Source organism: Hippocampus zosterae, chromosome 2, assembly GCF_025434085.1.
Source record: "Hippocampus zosterae strain Florida chromosome 2, ASM2543408v3, whole genome shotgun sequence".
Classification (NCBI taxonomy): Eukaryota; Metazoa; Chordata; class Actinopteri; order Syngnathiformes; family Syngnathidae; genus Hippocampus; species Hippocampus zosterae.
In genome coordinates this window covers 6,524,390-6,537,682 of record NC_067452.1, presented here as the reverse complement: position 1 = coordinate 6,537,682, position 13,293 = coordinate 6,524,390, and the positions used below count along the sequence as shown (strand labels likewise).

General features: G+C 48.3%; 1 non-coding gene across 1 annotated transcript; it reads right to left on the bottom strand.

Moving 5' to 3' along the window:
• Window positions 1-13,051: 13,051 nt before the first annotated feature.
• On the bottom strand, window positions 13,052-13,126 carry trnat-ugu (transfer RNA threonine (anticodon UGU)). Its single transcript has one exon. It is a non-coding gene; the product is annotated as a tRNA-Thr (tRNA).
• Window positions 13,127-13,293: the final 167 nt, after the last annotated feature.

Here is a 13,293-nt window from a genome sequence, read left to right as displayed (position 1 = left end):
GGAGAGCACCTCCCTCCGTGATTCGTCCTGCCACCCCTGAGGCACCCGCATCATTTCCCACAATGATGAGGGAGCCTTCGCTTCCACACCCCCCACGTTACGGGGGTGAGCACGGGCAGTGTGGGTACTTCCTCCACCAGTGCTCGCTCGTTTTCGACCAGCAACCTTACCTCTATGCTACTGACGCCGCGAAGGTGGCATATATTATGAGCCTGTTGACAGGTCCGGCGGCGTCATGGGCGATGGCGACAAGCGACGCGAAGCCGAGCCTCCGGTCTTCATTCCACGGCTTCGTGGCGGCGTTTCGCCGGGTGTTCCACCATCCCGTGCGGGGCAGAGAGGCTGAGGGCCGGCTACTTGAACTCCACCAGGGGAGGCGATCGGTGGCGGACTACTCCATCGAGTTCCAGATTCTGGCCGCCCAGAGTGGCTACGGCGACCGGGCGCTGTGCGGACTGTTTCGCCGTGGATTAAACACCGAACTCAAGGATGAGCTGGCGACTCGCGACCACAGCTCCAACCTGGAGGAGTTAATCGAGCTCTCCCTGCGATTGGACAACCGCCTGAGAGAGAGAAACCGGGAGCGGGGAGGTGATCGTTCTCCGTCCCGGTGTGCCACGTACTGCGGGGAGGAGCCGATGCAGCTGGGTGGCGAAAACGTTGGACCGGAGCAGAGACGGCGCCGATTCAACGATCGGGCTCGGTCTGACAGCTGTCAACGAGGACCTCATGCTGCTCCCAGCCGACCGGAACATTCCCCATCCTCGCCCTCCAAAAACTGTGAGTTCCGACCCCGCGCAGAGTCCCCCACGCCTCGGCGAACTGACTCACGGCCGGGACACACCGGGAGACTGGAACTCGAGGGGGAGATATTTGAGGGGCCCCGGTCGCGGCGGGTTAGGGCTCTGATAGACTCGGGGGCTGATGGTTGTTTTATGGATACCGACTTCGCCGCCGACCTGGGCTGTTATGTCGAGAAGTTGGCCGATAAAAAGCGGGTTTGTGATCTCGATGGACGCCTCCTGGGGGTCGTGACGCAAAGAACAGAACCACTAAAACTAAAATTATCCGGTAACCATGTTGAGCATCTACGGTTCGATTTATTGCAGTGCCGTAACGCTCCGGTTATTCTCGGCTTGCCCTGGCTCAGGACTCACAACCCCGTAATTTCCTGGGAGCGTCCGGCAATAGAGAGTTGGAGCCGGAACTGTTATGAACGTTGTTTAGGATCAGCCGTAGGGCAGCACGAACGCGCCGGTGACGACATCCCCGAAACTATCTGCCTTGACGGAGTGCCAGACTGCTATCATGACTTGCGTCAAGTGTTCAGCAAGGATCGCGCACGCTCTTTGCCCCCGCACCGACCCTACGATTGCGCCATAGACCTGCGGGCGGGCGCTCCGTTGCCAACCTCACGGCTGTATCAGGTGTCTAAACCCGAGCGCGAGGCACTGACGGAATACATCAACAGCTCGCTCGCTGCAGGTCTAATTAGACCATCGCGATCGCCGTTAGGTGCGGGGTTTTTCTTTGTTGGAAAGAAGGACAAATCCCTGCGACCGTGTGTGGATTATCGGGGTCTGAACGACATCACAGTAAAAAATAAGTATCCGCTACCATTGCTAGACTCCGCCTTCGCCCCTTTACAGTCAGCCACAGTCTTTTCAAAATTAGATTTACGCAGTGCCTACCACCTGGTTCGCATCCGGAAAGGTGACGAGTGGAAGACTGCTTTTAAGACGCCGCTCGGCCATTTTGAATATCTGGTTATGCCCTTCGGGCTGACAAATGCCCCCGCCGTTTTTCAGAATCTCATCAACGACGTGTTGAGAGACATGCTGAACATTTTCTGTTTCGTCTATCTCGACGATATTTTAATTTTTTCCCAATCAATTCAAGAACACAAGCGACACGTCAGGCTGGTATTGCAGCGTTTATTAGAGAACAAGCTCTTCGTCAAGGCAGAGAAGTGTGAATTCCATGTACCTGTCATCTCCTTTCTGGGGTTTATAATTGAGCAGGGCAAGCTGAGAGCTGACCCCACCAAGACGGAGGCGGTGACGAACTGGCCAACACCGACTAACCGGAAGGAGTTGCAACGCTTCTTGGGGTTCGCTAACTTCTACCGTCGTTTTATTCGCAACTACAGCCAAAAGGTACTCCCGTTGACCCGTCTGACGTCCACAAAAGTCCCATTCAAATGGGATTCGGCTGCGGGGTCGGCATTTTCCAGCCTAAAGGCCGCATTCACAAATTCCCCGGTACTACAACATCCTAACCCGGACTTCCCGTTCGTCGTAGAGGTGGACGCCTCGGATTCGGGGGTCGGGGCCGTTCTGTCCCAGCGTTCCCCGGTCGACCAGAAATTGCACCCCTGCGCCTTTTTCTCTCGTCGACTCAGTACAGCAGAGTCCAACTACGACGTGGGCAATCGTGAACTGCTAGCTGTAATCGTCGCCCTACAGGAATGGCGCCACTGGCTCGAGGGGGCTAAGGAACCGTTCACGGTCTACACCGACCACAAGAACCTGGAATATCTCCGCTCCGCTAAAAGACTCAACCCCCGTCAGGCCCGGTGGGCACTATTCTTAACCCGTTTTAACTTCATCCTCACATACTCTCCTGGCTCAAAGAACACCAAGCCTGATGCACTTTCCCGTCTCCACGACCCCGTGGAGAGGGACCGGTCACCAGAGACCATCCTCCCAACCCGGTGCATCGTGGGGGCGTTGAGATGGGAGATCGAACAGAAGGTCCAGGAAGCCCTGGATGGTGTCCAGGTCCCGGCTGGATGCCCCGCAGGGAAGTTGTTTGTACCCCCACCTCTGCGCTCGGAGGTGTTGCAGTGGGGGCACGGGTCCAAGGTGGCCTGCCATCCTGGGGTGAACCGGACTGTGCATCTCGTCACCCAGCGGTTCTGGTGGCCGGAGCTTCGGAGGGATGTGGTGGACTATATCAATGCCTGCTCCGCCTGCGCCTGCGGCAAGGTCTCACATAGGCCTCCGGCAGGACTGCTCCAGCCATTGCCCATCCCTCCTCGACCTTGGTCACACATCGCCCTGGATTTCGTCACGGGCCTTCCTCCATCCCGTGGGCGGTCGGTCGTCCTCACCATCGTGGACCGGTTCTCTAAGGCGGCTCATTTTGTTCCGCTGTCCAAGTTGCCGTCTGCGCTGGAGACCGCCGACCTCCTAGTCCAACACGTCTTCCGTCTCCATGGGATCCCGGTGGACATCGTCTCGGATCGGGGGCCCCAGTTCGTGTCCCGCGTATGGAAGCGGTTCTGCCGATCCCTCGGGGCCACGGTCAGTCTGACCTCGGGATACCACCCCCAGTCCAACGGACAAGCCGAGCGTGCCAACCAGGATCTGGGAGCGGCCCTCCGCTGTGTATGCCTGCGCAGTCCCTCCTCCTGGGTCGACCACCTACCGTGGGTGGAGTACGCACACAACACCCTCGTCTCTTCAGCCACTGGTAGGTCCCCCTTCATGTCGGCCTACGGGTATCAACCGCCGCTGTTCCCGTCCCAGGAAGGACAGGTGGAGGTCCCGTCTGTGCAGCATCACCTCAAGCGAGCCCACCGCGTATGGAAAGAGGCCCGAGCTGCATTGGCCCGCACGGCGACCCGGAACCAGCGAATCGCGGACCGTCGTCGGCGCCCAGCACCTACTTACGTGGTGGGGCAGGAGGTGTGGTTGGCTACGAGGGATCTCCGCCTGGCCGGCACGTCCGCGAAACTGGGGCCCCGATTCACTGGACCATTCGTGGTCGAGTCCATCGTCAGCCCCGTCACGGTCAGGCTCCGGCTGCCGCCCGCCATGAAGGTTCACCCCGTGTTCCATGTTTCCCTGCTCAAACCAGTGGTTTCCAGTCCCTTGGCTCCGCCTTCCACTCCGCCCCCCCCTCCGCAGGTCGTCGACGGTGACCCGGTGTACACGGTTCGTGCCATCCTGGACTCTCGGCGCAGGGGTAAGGGATTCCAGTATCTGGTCGACTGGGAGGGCTACGGGCCTGAGGATCGTCAATGGGTGCCCCGCTCCTGGATCCTTGATCCGTCCCTTCTGCGCGACTTCCACGCAGCTCATCCGACCAAGCCGGGTAGGCCGCCGGGAGGCGTCCGTTGAGGGGGGGGTACTGTCACGTCCCGTGTTTGCCAGCAGGGGGGCAGACTTTTCCTGCCTACCGCCGACACACCTGTCACCCATTAAGGACTGATTACACAGGGTTTATCTTTGTGCTCGGGCAGTTAACTTACTGCCGGAGTATTCCACGCCGTGCCAAATCTCTCGATTACTGCCTTAATCTATTCATTGCTGTGTAGCCTTGTGGCTGTGATTGTGCGTCGTTAAATCTACTCTTATTAATTCCTATTGTTGCCAACTATAATCCTTGCCGTTTTCTCGCAAGCGTTTTCTGTTGCTTCCTTTTATTCCTGGTCCTGATTTTGACCAGCGTTTTCTGTTTGTTGCTCCCGGACGGGTATTTTGTGTTTTGTATTAAAACCCATTTGTTCTCGGACCACCTTTGCTTTGTCTGCTATTTCGGGGATCCACCTCATTATCTTGTTGTGCACGAAGCGATCATTTTATCGCTTCGGGCACAACGTGACAATTGCGAAGATCACCCTGATTGAGTTAACCTTTTTTCCGATTCAAATTCGGATTCAGATTTTCTTTGTTCTCTTGTCAGTCATTTTTCAAGCCCTTGTAAATTTTGGTCAGATTTTATTTAAATTTCCTCTGAGTCCACCCTCAGGCTCTGGCTCCTCTCATGATTCCGCCTTCTTTTCCAAGTCGCGTCCTTCAGATCCTGTCTCCAAGTCACTTCATTTCCCACCATCTTCCTGTACCATCATTTTTTTCCTACTACACCTTTCCAAGTTTCTGTACACTCCTGTCCCTCAAATTGTCTGTGCTCTATAGATTACATTGTGGCTAACCGATGAGGCCCAGCTCCTGCTCCTCGGCAGTGGTTGAGGCCACTACCCCAACCTGCTTCATCAGCGTGTGCTAGTGGTGACCCACTGGGCCCCGGAGCGCGTGTAGATCGCGTGCATATCGCATTTGGAGCTCAATTCATGCGTCCTGCAAAGTGAGAATGTGTCCTGCAAAATCAATGCTTGCTCTCATACCAAACTTGGTCACGGTAGCGGCCAAAGCCTGAGGCAACCAAATTAATATTATTTGACGGTTTGACACAGCTCTGTCTCCGCAACCAACCCGCAGTTGTACAGCTGACTGGAGTGAGAGGTTGCCGTCAACTACTATTTTTTAGGCGGACAAATCTGCTGAGGACCTGACTGTTTTTGACCGAGCAAATCAGAATCAGAATCTTTATTGGCCAAGTATGTAGAACACACAAGGAGTTTGTCTCAAGTCTAACATGCTGCATGAGTATTATCATAAACATGGACATGACCAATAGGTATGGAAGGACATTTCATCACGTAACCTTACTGCGGTGGTACCACCCAGTGACAACTGTGGGACAATGTGCAAAGTATCTAGCAAAGCTAAAGTGATCAGTGGTAGAATACAAGACTATGACAGTTGTACAGTTGGTGCAGAAAATCATTGAACCATTTTAGAGTGACCAGTAGCAGTATTTGTTGTACAAGAAGAGTGACTACGTCAGTGACTGTTTTGGGAGTTAATGGCTGGAGGGAAGAAGCTGTTTAAGTCTTTGCTGTATTTGGTGCGCATGGATCTGTAGCGCCTGCCGGAGGGGAGTAGCTGGAAAAGGTGGTGGGCAGTTGTGGGGGATCCAGGAGGATTTTCCATGCCCTTGTTTTGATTCTTACAGTGTGCAAGTCCTCAAGAATGGGTAGAGCTGTGCCAACAATTTTTTCCGCCGTCCTAACTGTCCGTTGAAGTCGGATTTTGTCCTTTTTTGTGGCGGCCCCAAACCAAACCGTGATGGAAGAACACAGGATTGATTCGATGACTGCCGTGTAGAACTGTCGTAGCACCTCCTGTGGCAGGCCATGCTTCCTCAGCAGCCTCAGGAAGTACATCCGCTGCCGGGCCCTTTTCAGGATGGAGATGTGTTGACTTCCCACTTCATGTCCTGGGAGACTGTGATTCCCAGGAACTTGAAGGTCTCGACGGTTGACACAGGGCAGTTGGATAGTGTGAGGGGAAACTGTGGAGAAGAATCTTTCCTGAAGTCCACGATCATCTCTACAGTCTTGAGCGTGTTCAGCCCGAGGTTGTGTCGGCTGCACCAGAGCTCCGGCTGCTCCCCTTGTTGTCGGTACGCAGACTCGTCGCCGTCTTTGATGAGACCGATGACCGTGGTGTCGTCTGTGAACTTTATGAGTTTGACAGCTGGACTTGTTGAGGTGCAATCGTTTGTGTCGAGGGAGAAGAGCAGTAGAGAGAGGACGCATCCCTGTGGGGCTCCAGTGCTAGTGGTGCATGTTGATGATGTTGTTCTTCCCAGTCTCACCTGTTGTATCCATCCCGTCAGGAAGCTGAGGATCCACTGGCAGATCGTAGGGGACACATCGAGGTGGAGAAGTTTGGGGGTGAGGAGTTCCAGGATGATGGTGTTGAACGCAGAGCTGAAATCCACAAACAGGATCCTTGCGTATGTCCCTGTGCTGTCGAGGTGCTCGAGCATGTAGTGCAGACCTATGCTGACTGCGTCCTTCACAGACCTGTTTGCCCAGTAGGCAAACTGAAGAGGGTCCACCAGGGGTCCGGTGGCATTCTTTAGGAGGTTCAACACAAGGCGTTCAAAGGATTTCATGACCACAGACGTCAGAGCGACAGGCTTATAGTCGTTCAGTTCCGATGTTGCCGATTTCTTGGTAACTGGGATGATGGTAGACTGTTTGAAGCAGGATGGGACCTCACACAGCTCCAGGGATCTGTTGAAGATTTGTGTGAAGACCAGAGCCAGCTGGTCAGCGCAGACTTTCAGGCAGGAAGGGGACACTTTGTCGGGCCAAGCAGCTTTCTTGATCTTCTGCTGCTTGAAGAGCAGTCTCACGTCCTGTTCGTGGATCTGTAGTGGAGAAAAAGAGGGTGGGGGTAGAGTAGTTTCTGGTAGAGGTGGGTGTGTGTGGGAAATTGAGAAATTCTTTTGTCAATTGGTTTCGGGCGTGTTTGTACAGTGCCCGATCTCCACTTCTAAATGCGGTCTCTTTCTCTTTCCTGAGTTGCCCGAGTTTGGGAGTGAACCATGGTTCGTTATTGTTGAAGGACCGGAAGGACTTCGTTGGTACACACATGTCCTCACAGAAACTGATGTATGATGTTATCGTGTCTGTGTATTTATCCAGTGTGCCCGTTGAAGTTTCAAAGACATCCCAATCGGTGCAGTCTAAGCATTCTTTTAGAGCTAGCTTTGCTTCATCTGTCCATTTTTTCACAGTCTTAACAACCGGTTTAACACATTTGAGTTTCTGTCTGTATGTAGGTATTAAGTGGATTAAATTGTGGTCAGAAAGACCCAATGTTGCACGGACGATGGATCGGTATGAATTTTTGATCGTTGTCTACCAGTGGTCTCGTATGTTGCCTTCTCTGGTGAAACAGTCGATGTGCTGCTTATATCTGGGAAGTTCACGGTTGAGATGTGCTCTATTAAAATCGCCCAAAATGATCAGGGGTGACTCTGGGTATTTTAGTTCGAGTTTGTTGACTTGTTCAGCTAGCGTTTATATCGCTTTGCTATCGTCTTGCTTGGGGTGGGTCGGAACAGGAAACATTGTGTGCGCATTTGGGTTGCTATTTTCGTCCACATGCCCAGAAAGCACCTGGATGATGGATAGAGATGACGTTGTTACCGATGGACATAGTATTTCATAGTAATGAGTATATTAATGATTACCAGTAAGTTAATCTTTGCAGTGTGAGACTGGAAAAAAAGAGTCTGATTTTGTGGTCTGGTGTTATTCATGATGCCGCATGAGTACAATAAAAGTGTTAAACAACATATTTTACTGAATAAACCTGGAGTACAGAGCTGTTGATGTAATTATGTTCATTGTTAATGCATAGTTGTCAAACATTTCACCTTTAAATATTATACTTTTGAGTATCAGAATTGATTATGAATATCAGTTAAAATTGAAAAATGGACTCCCATGATGAACGTTGACCGAACCCAAAATTAGTTACTGTGGTTTCCCATTGAGTAATCCAACAGACCCGAAAAACAGTTCCTGTTAATTTCTGAAATCCTTTTAAGTGGCAAGCCTAATGTTTGTATAGAGTGGGAAACACCATAGATAGGCCATTGGAAATGGCCGGAACACATAAAAATGAAACATCAAACTGGAGTCACCGACATATTCGCCTTGCTCTGTAGAAATTATTTTTTAGTTTTGCATTTTTCTTTTTTAATTAAGTGGGTGCAGTGTCTATTCTGGTGTGCTCAATACAGAATTTCTTGGAATTTAACATGGTATGGTAAGATAAGATAAGAAACCCTTTATTAGTCTCGCAATGGAGAAATTCCCAATTCACAGCAGCAAAGTTATGAAAGGAAGAAGTAGAACAACAAAATATAGGAGCTGCTGGAAAGGCAGCCACTCTCGCGGCGCCATTTTGAAGTCAAAATAACCAAAAAAAACCACAACACAACACATAGGACACAGACAGTCGTGCGATCTTCACCAATTTTCTGCATACACTTTGTTGTCTGAAGCAGTTATGGATGAAAGAGGAGAGGATCAAAGTGTCCTTTCACCAGTGGATCAGAGGTGAAAATGTGCTCACGTCTGCTACAAGCTAAGTTTTGAAAGCAAACAAGAAGCTGTAGCATCCATTGACGAAAAGAGATTAGTTCACTTTTCCTGTCCCACGTAATCCGCTTCAAACTCCAAGTCGCGACTCCCAGCTCCAAATCCGCATCGGCGCTCCGCGCTAACGCTCCTTTCTTCTCATCGTCGGCTCCTCAAGCCTTACATCCATCCGTTCAACAGCACCGATCTCTCTGCTGAACAAAGCGGGGCTGTGAAAAATGCTGCCCATTACAGGCGCAAGACACAAGCGCCCTGGGACTGTCCAACAACGACAGTCAAAAACAGTGCTGGTATAGCCTTGATGCCGATGAGGTGCAACCACCAAGCACAGAGTCTCCCCCTTGATGAATGCCGTGGCCAAAAAATGCTCAAAAACGTCCACATCAGGTCCACACGACGTAACAACAAACACAAAGTGACAAAACAAACACAAAAACAACTAAAAAAGCAAGGCTCATGAGAGCACTTGCTGACGGCTGCCTACTCGGGCGCCATCTTGACTTCAAAGCTTTGGGTCAGGATTCAGTAGCAATGGCTTTAGAGTTCAAGACTCTAGAAAAGCTGAATCAGAGATCTCTAGGTAGCAGAGAGGGTCACTAGTGCTGACTCGAGTCACAGTTTTGATGAATTGAAACTTGCCTTGGGAGATAAAAACTCTTGACTTCACTTGAATCTAGGAGTAGTGACCTGACCAAATTCACTTTTAGTCTTTTCATGTGTTTAATTTAAACCCTTTATGTACATTTGTAACCTGCGCTTAACCTCAGCAAGCCCACGTTAGTCAACCAACGCGCGCTTGTTAAGATGCAGAGTTCGGGGGTTGATGGCATTCAGCCATTAGGTCTCAAGCCACCAATTGAAACAGTGAGTTAAAATTCAGGAAAAGAAAACTAATGGTTTTAAAATAGGTTCAATTTCAGTTCTTTTCAACAAGAATTTGGGTTAATAAATGTAATTTCCATAACTTTAAGTTCAAAATAGTACATAGGTTGAACATGATTTTTAAAAAAATGAATGACTGAAATAAATATATTCAAAGTACATTTTAGCACTCACACAGAAATGTGCAATGAGTTGCAATGTAAGTGTTGCAGTGGTAGTCCAGTTGAGAGGGTCCTCACCCAAGATGGAAACATCGTGAGGCCAGATTGACTCAACGCAGACCCTTTCAAATCACATATTTAGCAAATATACTAACTTACGAAAAGGAAATGATTTATTGAAAATATACTTCTAGCAGACAGATATAGTCTAGCTGTCGTTTTTTTTGGTGGGGTAGACAAGCTAAAGATATTGGGAGTCAATCAAATTGTGATTTGATTGACATTCATATATTAACCTGCATGAGTACTATCGAATTGTGGCATGAAATAGTGTTGAATTGGACTGCAATATCTTGAGATGTTATACTGTACATACAGACACATACCAAATAGGTAAACTGTCCAGTAATAGTGCTATTTTACCTTATCACGGTTCATACTCTTTTTTTTTTTAAATAAATATTTTTTCATAACTTTTGAATTACTTTTCCGAAACGTTTGAGTTAATTCCTATGACTGAAAAAGTAACACTTTCCAGGCATTTTGTTCATAAATACAAATACCGGTATTCAGAATCCACCTTGAGCAAAGAATAGGAGTGGGCTTTGATTGCATTTGAACGATTCCTGTCCTGGGCCTTCATATTGATTCCAGTTCCAAAAGATTCTTGTTTAGTGTTATTTTAGGGGGCAGAGTAAGAAAAGTTTGCATGGTCATCCATTTTTAGTCCATTTTTGTTGTTCACCTTCATTGTACCATCTTACCGTACTTACTGACTTTATATGCTGGGCAATCAGACATCATTCACTGAGGTTTGATGCCAAGGTCAGTTGAGTACCGACTGCTCCCATTATGGTGCTAAATGTGGTGACGTGATTTTGCTGATGCTCATTGCAGGGGCAGATCCAATGAAGTGGGATACAAGACCACTGGCCACCCCACCATCTTGAAAAATCATTGACTCATTGATTTATTATGCCCTTTGTGGCTGCACAGAACCTACCATCAATTTAAGTGTGTCAACGATTCACGTTTCAGAAATGTTTGCACACTCTTGAGTTGTGCGACCCTGAAATAAGGGCGTTCCCTGTCAAATCTTGCAAGGCGCATATCATCTTGGAGACTAAGGCTGTGTCCAAATTCACAGGTTGCATCCGCGTTTTCGTCCGAATGACGTCACTTCGGGCGCAACTCGACCGCACTTGCTTTGCAAATTCTAGAAAGTCAATTTGCAGGCTGGATCCTTCACTGCCTTCAAATTCTCCTCCTCGTGTAGCCTCCGTGGACCACTTAACCACCGCTATGGTGACAGGCTTAATGGGAATTTGTCCACCATATGCGGTCCAGTTGCGCTAAAAGTGACGTCATGCAGCCAGAAATGTGGCCTCTGAATTTGGACATAGCCTTAAACATCTTTTCTCTTCTATGGAAGTCCAAAGGGGTCAAAATTAACTCGATAAAAACAGCATTTTGAAACATTTTATTACATGACAGAGAAATATACAATCTGGCAATTAATTTGTAAGATAAGATAATATAATTAGGAAATACGTTCTTCCTATTCTTCACAAGCAGTGAGACGGGCTGCACACGAGATGCGCTCAAATCTATCCAGCTGCGCTGCAGGATAGGAGTGGAATAGGAATCCAGCTAAGACGTTGACATTACTTTGTAATTGAATGATGTCAAAGTGGGCTTTGGCTCTTCAAATTCCTCCGGTTACATTTCATTTTAACAACAACATTGGATTAAATCATCTGATCGAGAGTGGTATCTAACGCTTATTTCAATAATTCATTTCGCCTTTGTAAGGCAAGTGACTATTTCGATGACTCACATTTCACAGGCAACACATCGTCGCAAAACTTAAAAGTATTGCAGAAGGGTTTTTATCGAAAAATGTGTGCAGTGAATCGAATACTGATCAAGATAGTAGCGCAACACAAGACTTCTTCAAAAACAACATGTACCTCCTCCATTGAAAGATGACGTTTCAGAAAGTATTTGTCCCATTTCGCAACAGAAAATACCAAATACAATAAAAACCTAAAATTTTGAAGTCCCCTGGAACGGAAATGTTCCCGTGGGTGTTCAATAAAAACTTGAAGGAAGAATTAACACCTGTACTACACAATATGTCATATCGAGTGGAGAAACACCCAAATCATGGTTGGAAGCCATCACATCAGTCTTGCAAAAAGAAGCATTCAATGTCGCGTGCACACAGGCCGGTGTGTTTATGATGCAATGATCTAATGATGCTTTCAAGCATAATGGAAGAAAGGATACAAACATTTATAACTGATTTGATTAAACTCATCTAACTGGGTTCATTGTGGGTAGACAGAAGAGGTAAGATTGGGCCTAAAAAAAAAATCAGCCTGACGCAACCCGGCCCGCGGGGATTAATGCCCACCCCTGCCCGAGCCCGACCAATTAACTTGATTTGCAGGCCCGAGCCCGAAGCAAACCCCAAATTTCATATTTTATTTGTGAGGACTCGGGGTGGGGTGATTTATGAAAACAAATTGAAGCCTGTCTTTTGTAATAAAATCTAATCTGACCCGACCCGAATTAGGTCCTAAAATGTCTCTCAGCTTTTCTCTCTTAAAAGTGCCGCGCTAGATTCTTAAGGACGCACTGCTGCTGTGGTTTATGGCCCAATTTTCAACCCATCAAAATGACGGATGGCCTTACATTTTTCTCGTCAACTCTTTTAAAAAATGTGTCAATGATGGAAAATTGTAGGTTAATGTACCATTTGCAGAAAGAAAAATATAAAAGATGTAAATGTTTATATAGTCTTGTTTAAGAATCTAGCGCGACACTTTGAGGGAGAAGCAGAAAGACAAAGAAGAACAATGACAGGTGTATAATAGACAGAGACAGGTAGGAGTTTTTTGAATTGTCATTGCAAGAGTTTAGTAGAGTATGTGTTGTGATGAGGCGACTTCTGTTTTTTTGCGAACCACGGTCTCTCATGGCCTCGACACGAAACATATATTTATTTTTTAAAAGTCAGCGAGATAGAAGCCCGGCCCAACTCATGGACCCTGGTTTACAAGACCAGTGCTCTGACCACTGAGCTATGAGGCCTTGCATGCTAGCTGGCCGTTAGCATTTTTGTTCATGTGCTACGAAAATTAGAGCCTCAAAATAGTCTGGTCTCAGAAGACTCTTCCGGGAAAAGCCAAGTCCATACTGACAAGTACACAGATTTGCTTGACACAGATGACAGGAACTCAGTTACGTGTAATGAGGCCTCAGTGAGAATTGAACTCACGACTCCTGGTTTACAAGACCAGTGCTCTACCCACTGAGCTATGAGGTCTCGCAGACTCATTGGCCGTTAACATGTTTGTTAACGTGCTACCAAAATCAGAGCCTCAAAAGAATCGGGTGCTGAGCAGATTTTTCTGGGAAAAGCTAAGTCATTGCTTGACTTGCAGTAGAAAGTTAAAGCAAAAGTAAGGTTCTCCAATTTTGAACATCACTGTC